The sequence below is a fragment of the Notolepis coatsorum genome, assembly GCF_963971535.1.
Source record: "Notolepis coatsorum genome assembly, chromosome: 14".
NCBI classification, from domain to species: domain Eukaryota; kingdom Metazoa; phylum Chordata; class Actinopteri; order Aulopiformes; family Paralepididae; genus Notolepis; species Notolepis coatsorum.
The window spans coordinates 24,200,867-24,213,095 of record NC_140178.1 but is presented as its reverse complement, the minus strand read 5'-3'; positions in this window follow the sequence as shown (position 1 = coordinate 24,213,095).

The window sequence follows — 12,229 nt, the reverse complement described above, 5'->3', positions numbered from 1 at the left end:
TTGTAATCGTTTGTTTGTTTTTATTCTATGTCGAAGGGTATGAAAGCAGCGGTTTACTTAACACTTTGAGTGCCAGCAGGGGGCGCACGATTTAGCGCTTGAGTGCCAGCGCTCTATTTAATGAGAGGGCGAGCACATTTGCCAACTCATAAACTACATCTTAAATTATGGCTATGTGTCTAATACGCCCGTCGCTTATCAATGACTTGCTTGCAGTCAACATTGTCGAAACGGATTGTTTTTTCATCAGCACATTTTATACTATTTTGAAAAACGCTCGTTTTTGGAAATGTCCACACAAAAAAGAGATTCTGCAGAAATCGCCCTTTACTGGAATACACAAAACATTTTGTAATTTTTCGGCCTATTTATGAATCGTTTTCAAATAAATGCTAGATTATCGATAGTATGTGTACTTATGCACGCTAGAGAAGTGGGCTGAAAAATCGATTTATCTTATTTCCTGATCAGCACACACACACGCACATAGGGCCCACGTTGATAAATCTGTGAAAAAAGCTCAGATTACCCCAAGCCTGGTAAAATAGATTCCTTACCTCAGATCAGATGATCTCCAAAAAGATTATTCCAATTCCTGATCGCCATTCCAAATATCGATTGCGTTTATTGATCCAACGATGGGTGCTCGAAACACATATTCCACGCTGTTCTGAGGGACCACAAAGACTGCAATCGGCTCTGATTACATGCCTGACAAGTAAAATGTGGATTCCGGATTTTCTTTTCCCTATGCGTTTTCATTCAGTCCAATCCAATGGGTGCATTATCATCCAGGAGACGATAGGGGGCGGTATTTTCCCTGTTCGAGCTAAGAGAGCGTCCCAGTGGTAACGTGGGGCTAGATTGATGAAGAATTTATGGAAAGCTCTATAAAAAAAAAAAAAAAAAAAACACTATTAATAGCGCGATTTCTCGTCGTTGGCACTGAACGGTTGGCATGAAATAACGAGAATTCTCGTCATTGGCACTCAGTGTTAAAGGAACACACCACCATTATTAGTCCATGGGCCAGACCAGATATCAGTACCACTCAAGGTGACAAAACGTACATGTATATATAATGTATATTTTTTTATCTATGTAGATATTATGGTATGATGGCCCTTCGTGAGTGGTAGCTGTATCATAGTTGGCTAATTAAGTATACCAACCCCCTCAGTTAAATTGCATTACAGATGCTGGTGCATAACCTGCTTTAGACTCATGTACAGGACATCTGTCAATGTTTCACAATATTGTCTTTGGTATAATCTTAACGGCGACTATGTCATCTTTCATTCAAGCTAAGATGTGAATCTTTCTGACCAATATAGATGTCACTGGAGCTCTTTAGACATGTTCTTACACAATTTTTGCCTAAACGACATACTATTTTTTTTTTTAGCCTTGTGTCATCTAGGAGCAACGGATACAAAAACTGGGATACTCACAGGACCACAACAAGGATTCAGATAATGTATAATATACTCATACTATATCATTGTTACAGGTCATTGTGAGCCTTAGATTAGATGGGCATTATTAACTGGGTCAGATAAGGTCACAAACTGGTCATTATCTACATTTGATTACTTCAGGTTTTGTATCATGGTGATTTCTGTAGCAATAAACTGAGCAAGTTGATGTTGTGTTTGATGTTTACCGCCAGACTTCAATAATACTGTCTAATACAAGAACCTGGCAGGAGGACACCACGTACAGCAGTGGAGAACTTTCCTGTGCAGTCCTTTCAACAAGACCAGTCTCATCAAGTTTCTGGTGGAAGAGTGGAACATCCCACGATACGGAGAGGCTGCATTGCAAACCGGTGAGGAAACTTGCTACAGGATGACAGATAGTGGGTGTGAAGAAGTAGCAGAACCTACTCCTGCATGCTTCAGATGCTAGAAACCTGGGCTCAAACGCAGTCATCCTCACCGCTGATGTCATAATGCTTTGTCTTGCCTTCCAGAAGGACCTCACCTGTCCCATCTTCATTAACTCAATGGACGCCATACCCGAATAAAGTCGGGTTAACTCGCCGATGCTTGAGCGCCAAACCCGAGAAAAGTCGGGTTTTCATCGTTATTTTTTTTATTCGATATTTCCATTCATTATCCATCCAGGGAGCCTGGTGTTATCATAGGGAATTAATCTGAGATCGCAAAAGTCCAATACCGCCGCCTGGTAGGTTGCAGCCGGTATTGCACATCCTTTGAAACTCTGTCTCGGGCTGTGCGTCGATTATATTGTTATTGTATTGTATCCATAGCTATAATATATAATATAGTTATAGCCCTGCAAACACCGCCACGTATTCCTATGCTGGCCTTTTAACCACACATTACACAGCGCCCTCTGGCGCTGATCCGAGTTAAGTGTGGGACACAGAACCACACACGATATGTGAACATCAGCAAACTGGCAAGCTCATTTGGGGACAGCCCAGTGGCGGTTCTAGATGCTTTTTAGGGGGGCTGAAGCCCCTAAATGTAATCTTAGCCCCCCTAACATTGAAAAAATATATATTTTCAATTTCTTTTATTTTTTGTAATTAAATTTGTATTGTTTTTATTCCTTTTTTATTATTATTACAGACATGGATTGCCGGTAGTAGCCTGTTGACCTCATTGGCATTTTTTTCTTTTTCTTTTTATAGTTAACCAATGTCAAGTCCCAGTCGACATTCAACACAAGACATGGAAGCAGATGTAGCTAGCTACCTACTGTAACTAGTTTAGTAATAGTGAATTTGCCAGTGCTAATGGGCAACAAGACAAGTATGTTGAAACGTTAGATGGCACTATATAAAATTACTGACTATTCTGACAAAGAACATTGTCAAATTGGTCATTAGTTCCATGGTATTGGTGTAATAAGTATCAAAGAACATTAGCTAATGTTAGCTAGCTGATGCTATTCCCTAGTTGGCTATCAAGCTAATGTCAGTTCAGCTAATGTTAGCTAGCTAGCCCAGCTAATCTGCTTGCTACAAAGGCTTATTGCTGCCATGCAAAATGAAAAAAATGTTGTGGCCTCAAAATAGTATTTTTACCGCAAAATGTATTTAGTTTCCTCAAATTAATCTATTTGAGGCCTCAATAGTATTTTGTTCCCTCATGATTTGAACAAACCTTCACTCACTGGAAATGTATTTTTCCCATAGATGGATATACGAAAATGTGAGTCTTTCTCTCCCCCTCTCTCTCTCGAACGCAGTGAACACTCCGTAATGATCATGATCATTATGATTGACTGTAATAAATAAATATAAACTTGCATACTGTAGTTGTCTCCTTTGTTCATTAATGTTACCTAAATGTCATAAGTGAATTGTATAGAAACAACTCACCAAAATGTACTATTGCACAACTGATTTGACAAAAAAAATCCAACATTGCCATACCTTGGCATTTAGTGAAATGATGCTACTGCTCAAGGGGCTGACCCCCCTAAAGGTCTGATGCTAGAACCGCCCCTGGGTACCCTATGTGATGGCCTAATTGGCTTACAAGCCTTCACTGTCTGTGACACTGGCCGGGGGAAGCTGAATGCCCTGAAGATGGTGAAGAAGGATACTTTCTACCATGAAACCTTCAATGGACTAGAGCAGTTATATTTCATATGGCTTTACGCTCTGCTCTATTGGAACTGTCCCTTTAATCATATGCTACCCTGAAAACGTTCAACCACATGCACGCACCTACACCTGCCTGACCACGCCCACATCCGCTCACATATAAGCGGGGTCATGGCCATACTACTAGCTCCTTCCCTACTTTCACCACCTGGAAGTACGTGCTGCAGTGCACCTCTTCAGATCAGTGCTGTAGTAGTTAGTGTTAGTTAACACATTGGGTGCCACGCCCCTTTGCCCAGATAACCCCTTGAGTGCCAGCGCTTTAGTCAATGGGAGGTCGGGATATTTGCGAACGCTTAAACTATATCTTAAATTATGGCTATGCGTCTAAAACACCCCTCGCTTATCAATGACTTGCTTGCAGTCAACATGTACGAAACGGATTGTTTTTTCATTGGTACATTTCCGTTTTATACCGGCTGATTTATTAATCGTTTTCAAATAAACGCTAGATTATCGATGGTATATGTGTACTTATGCTCGCTAGAGAAGCGGTTGAAAAAATGATTATCCATGACCTGGTCAGCGCTAACATCATACACGCACACACGGATACGTTTGTGATCGCTATGAAAAAAACATCTGATTAACCCAATACTGGTAAAATAGAGTCCTTACCTCCATCAGATGTTCTGCAAAAAGATTAATCCAATTCCTGATCGCCATTCCAAATATTGATCGCGTTTATTGATCCAACGTTATAGTCTGAAACACATAATCGAAAGCTGCTCCGAGCCTCCCCAGTGAATGTGGTAACAGACACTGCTTGCCAGAGATGGGGAAACCCTGGACCGGAGTTTTTTCCTGATGCACATGGCCACTCAATCCAATCCAATGATGTGCATTACCATCCGGGAGACGATAGGCGGCGGTATTTGCCCTTTTCGAGCTCGGAGCCATTCCCAATGATAACGTCAGGCTGGATGGATGAAAAATGAATGGATATCGCTAATAAAAGAAATAACGATTAAATAACGAGAAATCTCGTCATTGGCACTCAACGCATGGCGAGTTAGGACGAGAAATCTTGTCGTTGGCAGAAGTGTTAAGGAGCTGTGCTGACATTGTGTTTTTTATTTTCTCTCGCTAATTTTCGAGAAAAGAAAGATATAATGTCTTCACCACCGGAGGGTTTAGACGACTCGTTCTGACCTCCACCTTCACAGTCGCGGCTTCCTCCGTGCGTCGTGGGGCGTTCCTGGCTCCACGGTTGTGGCAGGCAGGTGCGCCTCAGCGGCGCCCGGAGGAGAGTGCGCGTCACCGAGGGGCCATCGAGCTCCCATCTCCTGTGAGATGGTCGAGTTCCGGCTCTGGTCCCCCCGCCAGAGGGAAGTCAGCTGGTCTGACGGTCCCTCTGGTGGGCGGTGATTTGCGACTCAAGCTCTTCGCCTCAGCTCGTTCTCGTCATATGGCGATGAGCGGCGGGGGCGGACAGTTTAGCGGCTGTGTCGGGCCGGCTCCGAGCGAGGATTCCTTCGTCACCTCTCCATCGCGTCCAATGGAAACAGAGGATTACATGGAGGGGGCGGGGGAATTCTTGTTCGACGACCCAGCAGAGACAGAGCATTCTCCCCCTCGGGGAGTGGCAGAGGATGCTGTGTTTCCCTGGCGAGCCTCATACTCCGAGACTGGGTTCGAGTCACCACCTCCGAGATGAGATGCCCTGCTATCATCCACACTGGACGTTGGCTCCCACTTATCTTACAGAGACAGTGAGTGTAGCCTCCCAAACGCGAGGGATGCGAGCGAAGCGCAAGAAAGTATGCAAAGGGAGTTGCATGCTTTTGATAGTATAAAACTGAGTTCTTTGGATTGATATGATGAGCTAGCTGGACAGATATTCAGGAGACGAAGGTGAAGTCAATCGATGGTATTTATTGACAGGAACACAGAGAACGAGGAACAGTCCTGGAGACCACAGCCCTCCATGGGGGCTGCAAGGCTCTAGAATGATGACACAATCATGGCTTAAATACTATGTGGGTTCCAAATTTAGGCTTGGTCGTATATGGTAGTAGTCTAAGGATGAATCTGGTTTGCTCCTCATAGTATAAACCTGGCCTGTGCCTGGATACAGCCATGCATTAGGTCACACAGGTCAAAGTATTTCTATTCCTAAGTGCCTGCCTGGCTTGGCCTCCTGGGCCTTCATTTATCAACGTTGCGTACGCACAGATATGTGCGTAACCTGTGCGTACGATCGTTTCTAAGCAAAGTGTGGGACTTATCAATTTGAACGAGTGCTTGACTTTGTGCGTATATCTACGCACAGCTCCGACCGTGCGTACCTGGCGCCCGGTGGTAGAATATTATTATTGCAGCCTGCAACGCGGAAATAAGCTTCCGTGCATTAGTTTCAACACTGGCGTGTTCAACTTCTGTATGACCCGTAATTCATTATAGTTCATTGTAAAATAGTGACAGTAGTGTAATTATAACGGGCTCACGGGCGAACAAGAGGTTGGCCTGCTTGTTTGGCACGGGGGGGGGGGGGGCAGACGCAGAATACCCACCTCCAAACGCGATTAAATATTGTTTCAAATAAAAAGCGAAATACTATTATTTTGTGTCATGTTTCCAAATAAGATTGGCCACAACTAAATGCTTTCTACTTCAATTTGTTGGTTAGAATAGATTACCTCCGTTGAAACTTCACTGAGACTAAAAGACAGTATTTTTATTTTTTTTGTGAGCTCCGCGCACAGACGTGATAATAATAATAATAACAATAATAATAATAGCTTCATTTTATATAGCGCCTTTCAAGAGACCCAAGGTCGCTTTACATAGATAGGGGTGGGAAATAACAAAGTAACAAACATAGTGGACAGACGCAACATATAAATATGATGATGGGATTCAAGTTCGCGTTTTTATTGATCACATAGGCAGGCTATACATAGGCTGCATGGCACGGTCCATCGTGATATTGTAGATGGATCGAGCAATAGACTGTTACTGTACCACCCATGTAGCTGTCAAAGCTCCATCACAAATGCAGTTATGTGAATAGAAAGGGATTCCACTCAGTGATGCGCATTTGCCTGATTCATGTCGTTGCTGCATGCCGGGAGGAAAGGCATGCTGCATGTTTTCAATTCATTAAATAAAACCGATACTTTTTGCAAGGGTTTACTGACTGTCATACAAATAATCAACCAACTACATAGGGCTGGGCGATATGGCCTAAATATGATATCACGATATTTTCTGACCTTTCGGCGATACACGATACGCATCACGATGTTTTTCTTTTTTTCCCCAAACAATTCATTATGAGGCTTACCAAGACAGTATTTGAGTTTGCAAGCTAACATTAAAGACTAAATAAAATACCCATGCATTTAGCATTTTTATATTATATATTAGATTTAGATTATTGGATTATTAGATTATATATTGCATATATTTAGCAATGAGATATTATATGATTTAGATATGAAATATGATGAATTGAAAATGGGGGACCCTGATGTAAACAAAACGAAAGTCTTTCTCTGGTCTGCATCCTCCAGTCCACTGTTGACTGTTGTTGTATTGAGCTGTACTGTATTGTACCATGCTGCAATCTGTTAATAATGTTCTCATTCATTCAGTCGGCAAACAGAATCATTTTGATTGACAGTCGCGTCTGCCAATTACGTCACATCGCTTGCACCCGCCCTGCTGTTCTTAGCACCAATCGGCAAGCGCGTATTCATTTTTTACTTCCGCCATTGGAGAGCTCAATGACAATAACAATGGCAGCTCGCCGCGGCCGACGTTTAGCTTTTAGCTCCGCAGAAGGACTAAACGACTGGAGGCATAATGATTTTACTGCAACGGATGTTATAATAAAAGCCTTTCCATACATCTGTCTGATTGAAAACTTTATTAACAGACCGCAGAATGGGCACAACTGAGTCAGCACGGGCTGAGATATGAACGACTAACGCTTGCTATATCTAGGTCGACCTCGGTCATTGCTATGTAAATACGCTGATGTTATTGAAAGTGTAACTATATAACGTTAATGCCACAAAACTAATGCCTTTGTTATCATAAGTAGTAACTTTTGATGCAGTAGTGTGTGTGGGGCGGCGCTGTTCAAAAGTGTCAACGTGTGGACCAGATTGACGCGACACAAGCCTCTTGGTCAAAACATCACGATATCCACGATACGTTTAAAAAGTGTATCGTTAATGAACTGTACCCGATATTTATATAATATCATCATATCGCCCAGCCCTACAACTACATACTGTAACTTTTCAGTGCACGTTCTTATTTATATTGCTCCTGCAGACCCGCACACAGACATGATGGAATTCAAGTTCAAGTTTGTATTGATCACATATAGGCAGGCTACACATGGCGTATAGGCTACATCATACATGGCAGTGAGATTCATTGTTCTTGTATATGCTCTCGTATTATTGTTTATATAGGCTACCCAATACCGACATCAAAATAGATTGTATGCCTCTACAAATCATATGCAGCAGGTAGAAAATTGACCGAAAATCTGTCGCGATTTGGAATAAAATTGAGGAGAACTTTAATCCCAAAGCGCAGACCCCCGACGTTGATAGATTGCGCTGTGCAGGTGAAAAGATGTGACGGCTGCTACCTCGAGTACCGGAGGGGACTCGTGCAATGTATGGCTTCGTCCACATTACAGCCGGCTTGTGGGAGGCATGGCCAAACAGCGTTTGAGACGGGGGAGGGTAGAATTGGACGATACGAAATTGGGATGGGAGAAAAATAGAAAATGGGAGAAAAAGTAGATAAAAAAAATAGATATCATATCCGACATCACCGTACGTGTACATGTCTGTCAGCCTGTCACGTATTTCTCCATAACACGCTTCGCTCGGCTTAGTCCATTTTTCCACATTTCATGGGGGTGTTCCATTATCGTATATGGTTAATTACGGGCGGTGCTATATGCAAATACTTAAAATCGTGCACGAGCGTGGAGCGTAGAACTTAATGGTATTTATCAACACAGAGGAGCGTAGGACCTGTGTACGCACGGTTGATAAATCCCAATATTTCTGTGCGTACACACATTCTAAATTCTGTGCTTAAGTACGAAAATAGAACACTTTCTAAGAATTGTTGATAAATGAGGGCCCTGGCACATTCCAGAAATCTATGCACTCATGGTGACCAGAGGAGCTGGATGTAAAATATTAGACATTAAATGAACTGAAAATACCTATCACTTTGTTCCCTGAGCTCATGACGGCAGCGGCCCGTGCTAACGGGGTACCGCTGCCGACGCCACTGCCGGCACTTGTTCCCGATGACATGATAGGTCATCTCTGGCAACGCCGTCCTGTGAGGGAGGCGAGCGTTGTCTGCCCGTTCTTCCCTTCAATGGAGGCCTACGTGTCCCGGGGACAGGTAATCCCCTGCATCATCGGCCTCACCCCCACCTACGTGCCTTTCATGCGGGTGGTGGGCTTGGTCCAGCGGTTAAAGGAGGGGGTGCCACGGCTTGATAGTCCTTGATGGCATCTATCCTTTTCCCCGAGATGGTGTGGGAGCCAAGGGGAAGTCGGCTAAGCAGTTGGCTGTCTGAAGTGACCAGGTCTACATCGCCTTGACTCAGAGCCTAGCTGCGACGTCCAACATCGCGCAGCTAGTGCGCTTCATGTCGGGGCTGATGGCGGGCGGAGAGGTACTGGATGACCATCGGAAGTACCTCCATGCCCAGGCGACAGGAGCCATCCTGCATCTCGCAGCTACAGGCAATAGCTGCGTGGAAGCAACGCGCCCTGGCCACTCTCATCCAGCGCCACCTCTGGCTCGAGCAGGCGGCGCTGAAGGACCACCGGAGGATCCCCCTCCTCATGGTCCCCCTCTCCGACGCTGGGCTCTTCGGCTCGGCGATGCAGGAGATGGCGTCAGCCTGCAGGGAGATGGAGGAGCAGCGGTCCGTCCTACAACCCCACTTCCCCCGGCCCGACACCACCGCGACCGGAGGCGAGACGTGGAGACGACGCCGGAGCAGGACTTCAGCCGTCGCCACCGCCACTGCTGGCCCTCCCAGCAAGAAGCCTCGTAGACAGGGAGGGGACGGCGCCACCGCGGCCGCCAGTCATCCTGCGCCCGGGGGGAACGGTAGGGAACGACGTGGCCAGACGGCTCCCCAGTACCGTCCCTTCGGGCCAGCTGCCCGTGGGGGCAAACGACACCCCGTGTGCGGCGGGCGACACACGTAACATTACCCCTTCTGCCTCCACTCCCCCCCCCCCCCCCCCCAAATGATTTTGATTAATAAAATAAAGGGTCCCTCCTAAAGGGAGACTGTTTTTGTTTAACAAAACGTGTGTTTAATTCACTGTATTTTGGGGGATACGGCATGTGCAATCCCACAGCTAAAAATGCTAGGGTCGCGTTCTTGCTTGGGAGTTTGTGCAAATTTCTCAGAAATTTGCTTTGGTTGCTGTTTTGTATAACTTGCCAGGCCTGTATTTCTAGCACTTAGCCAATGGCTTATGTCCTTTCTCTCTACCTAAGCCAGTGTTCTTTCTTACATGGTAAAAGTGAACTTGACGGCTTCGTTGTACGATGAGGGTTGTGTGTTTCATGAAAATACGTTTTAGGATAAAATGTAGCATTTGAGTCCGCAACTGGTATGCTATTGTTAGCTTACAGAGTTGTACATAAGTAGCATGTAAACCAAGGACTTTTTGAGTCCCTCTCTTCAGTCTGATATTTTTTCTTTGCAGAGTACTTCTTCTTTTCAAACAGAGTACAAACAGAGTACAAGCCCCGAAGTCCCGCCCCAAACAGAGTACAAGCCCCGAAGCCCCGCCCAGGCGTTGGGCTTGCGGCTCTGCAGATATACCCTATTGGCCTCGGTGCCTCGGTGCATTCATTGACAATCATGTTGCCTTTCTATCCGAGTTCAAAAGGTAGACTATACTGCCATCTGGTGAGATTCGATCGGCATTGCAATTCCAACGTATGTAGCTGTGCCACAGTGATTCAGAGAGCTCCGGCCGAGTCTGTAGAGCGGGGATCAAAGGAAAAATATCAAATGATCTAATAACGAGTATACTCGTGAAAGTGTCCTGTGCAGAAATGAATGTGTCCTGTGCATAAAGGAAAGTGTCCTGTGCAGAAACGGATGTGTCATGTGCAGAAATTAATGTGTCCTGTGCAGAAAGGAAAGTGTCCTGTGCAGAAAGGAAAGTGCCCTGTGCAGAAAGGAAAGTGTCCTGTGCATAAATGAATGTGTCCTGTGCAGAAAGGAAAGTGTCCTCTGCAGAACGGAAAGTGTCCTCTGCAGAACGGAAAGTGTCCTGTGCAGAAAGGAAAGTGCCCTGTGCAGAAAGGAAAGTGTCCTGTGCAGAAAGGAAAGTGCCCTGTGCAGAAAGGAAAGTGCCCTCTGCAGAAAGGAAAACGTGTCCTGTGGAGAAAGGAACATGTCCTATGCAGAAAGGAATGGTTTCCTATGTAGAAAGGAACATGTCCTATGCAGAAAGGAATGGTTTCCTATGTAGAAAGGAACATGTCCTATGCACAAAGGAATGTGTCCTGTGCAGAAGCAGTGAAAAAGGAGAATCTGATGTGACACCAGTCAAAGAACAAAACACACGTGTCAGGGACAGAGGAGATTGGTTTGGTTACTTGGAAAGAGATAGATTTCTTGCTTTCATAACGGTTGTCAACTGTGCTGCTATGGAGACTTAGAATAAATCAGAGAGAATAGAAATTGTGATTGAAGCAGCACAAAGATTTTTAGGTATTGTTCGGCCTCCCTCCCTCTGGGAGGCGCTATATGAATCTCCATTCCAAGTCAAGCAGGTTTAGGAACAGTTTCTTCCCCTCTCAGCTGTCATCTCACTGAACTCTGTACCACAGTGACAGCCCCCCCCCCCCCCTCATACTCACCACCACTGTATAAACTCTGATCCCCACCCCACTGCCTGTGAACTATTCACTATACTCTATTTATACCTAGCTAGTCTTCACTGTCTACAACTGCCTTGCACTCTAATCACAACTACCTACATCATGATTGAGTGATTAATTGAAAATTGTATTAACAGATTGCAGAATGGGTACAATACAGCAATATTGGCTCAATAAACACAATTGTTAAGGGGATGCAGACCAGAGAAAGACTTTCGTCTTGTTTACATCAGGGTCCCCCATTTTCAATTCATCATAACATATATGACATACAGATAGACAGTACTGCTAGTGCTATACATCTATACATTTATGACATACCAGATTTACAAATACAGTACTGTTTGTGATAAAAAAATAGTCTAAAAAAGAGAGTATATACATTTGACGAATAAACTGTACATTGGAGGAGGTTGGGTAGGTGGGGTGGGGAAACTACATTGGAGGTGGTTGGTTGGGTAGGCGGGGTGGGTAGCTGTACATTGGATTATTTACGAAACCTTACTTGGTCCCAAGAAGAGGGTCTCGTGTATTATTGGGTTAGGAGGACATTTACTGTACATTGGAGGGGGTTGGGTTAGGACATTTACAGGGGCCATTTCGAATTGCAGTCTCCCGCTGTGCTCTTTGAGAGTGGTTTTTCTATAGTCTACCCTTATATTACTGTTTACATATCTGTAA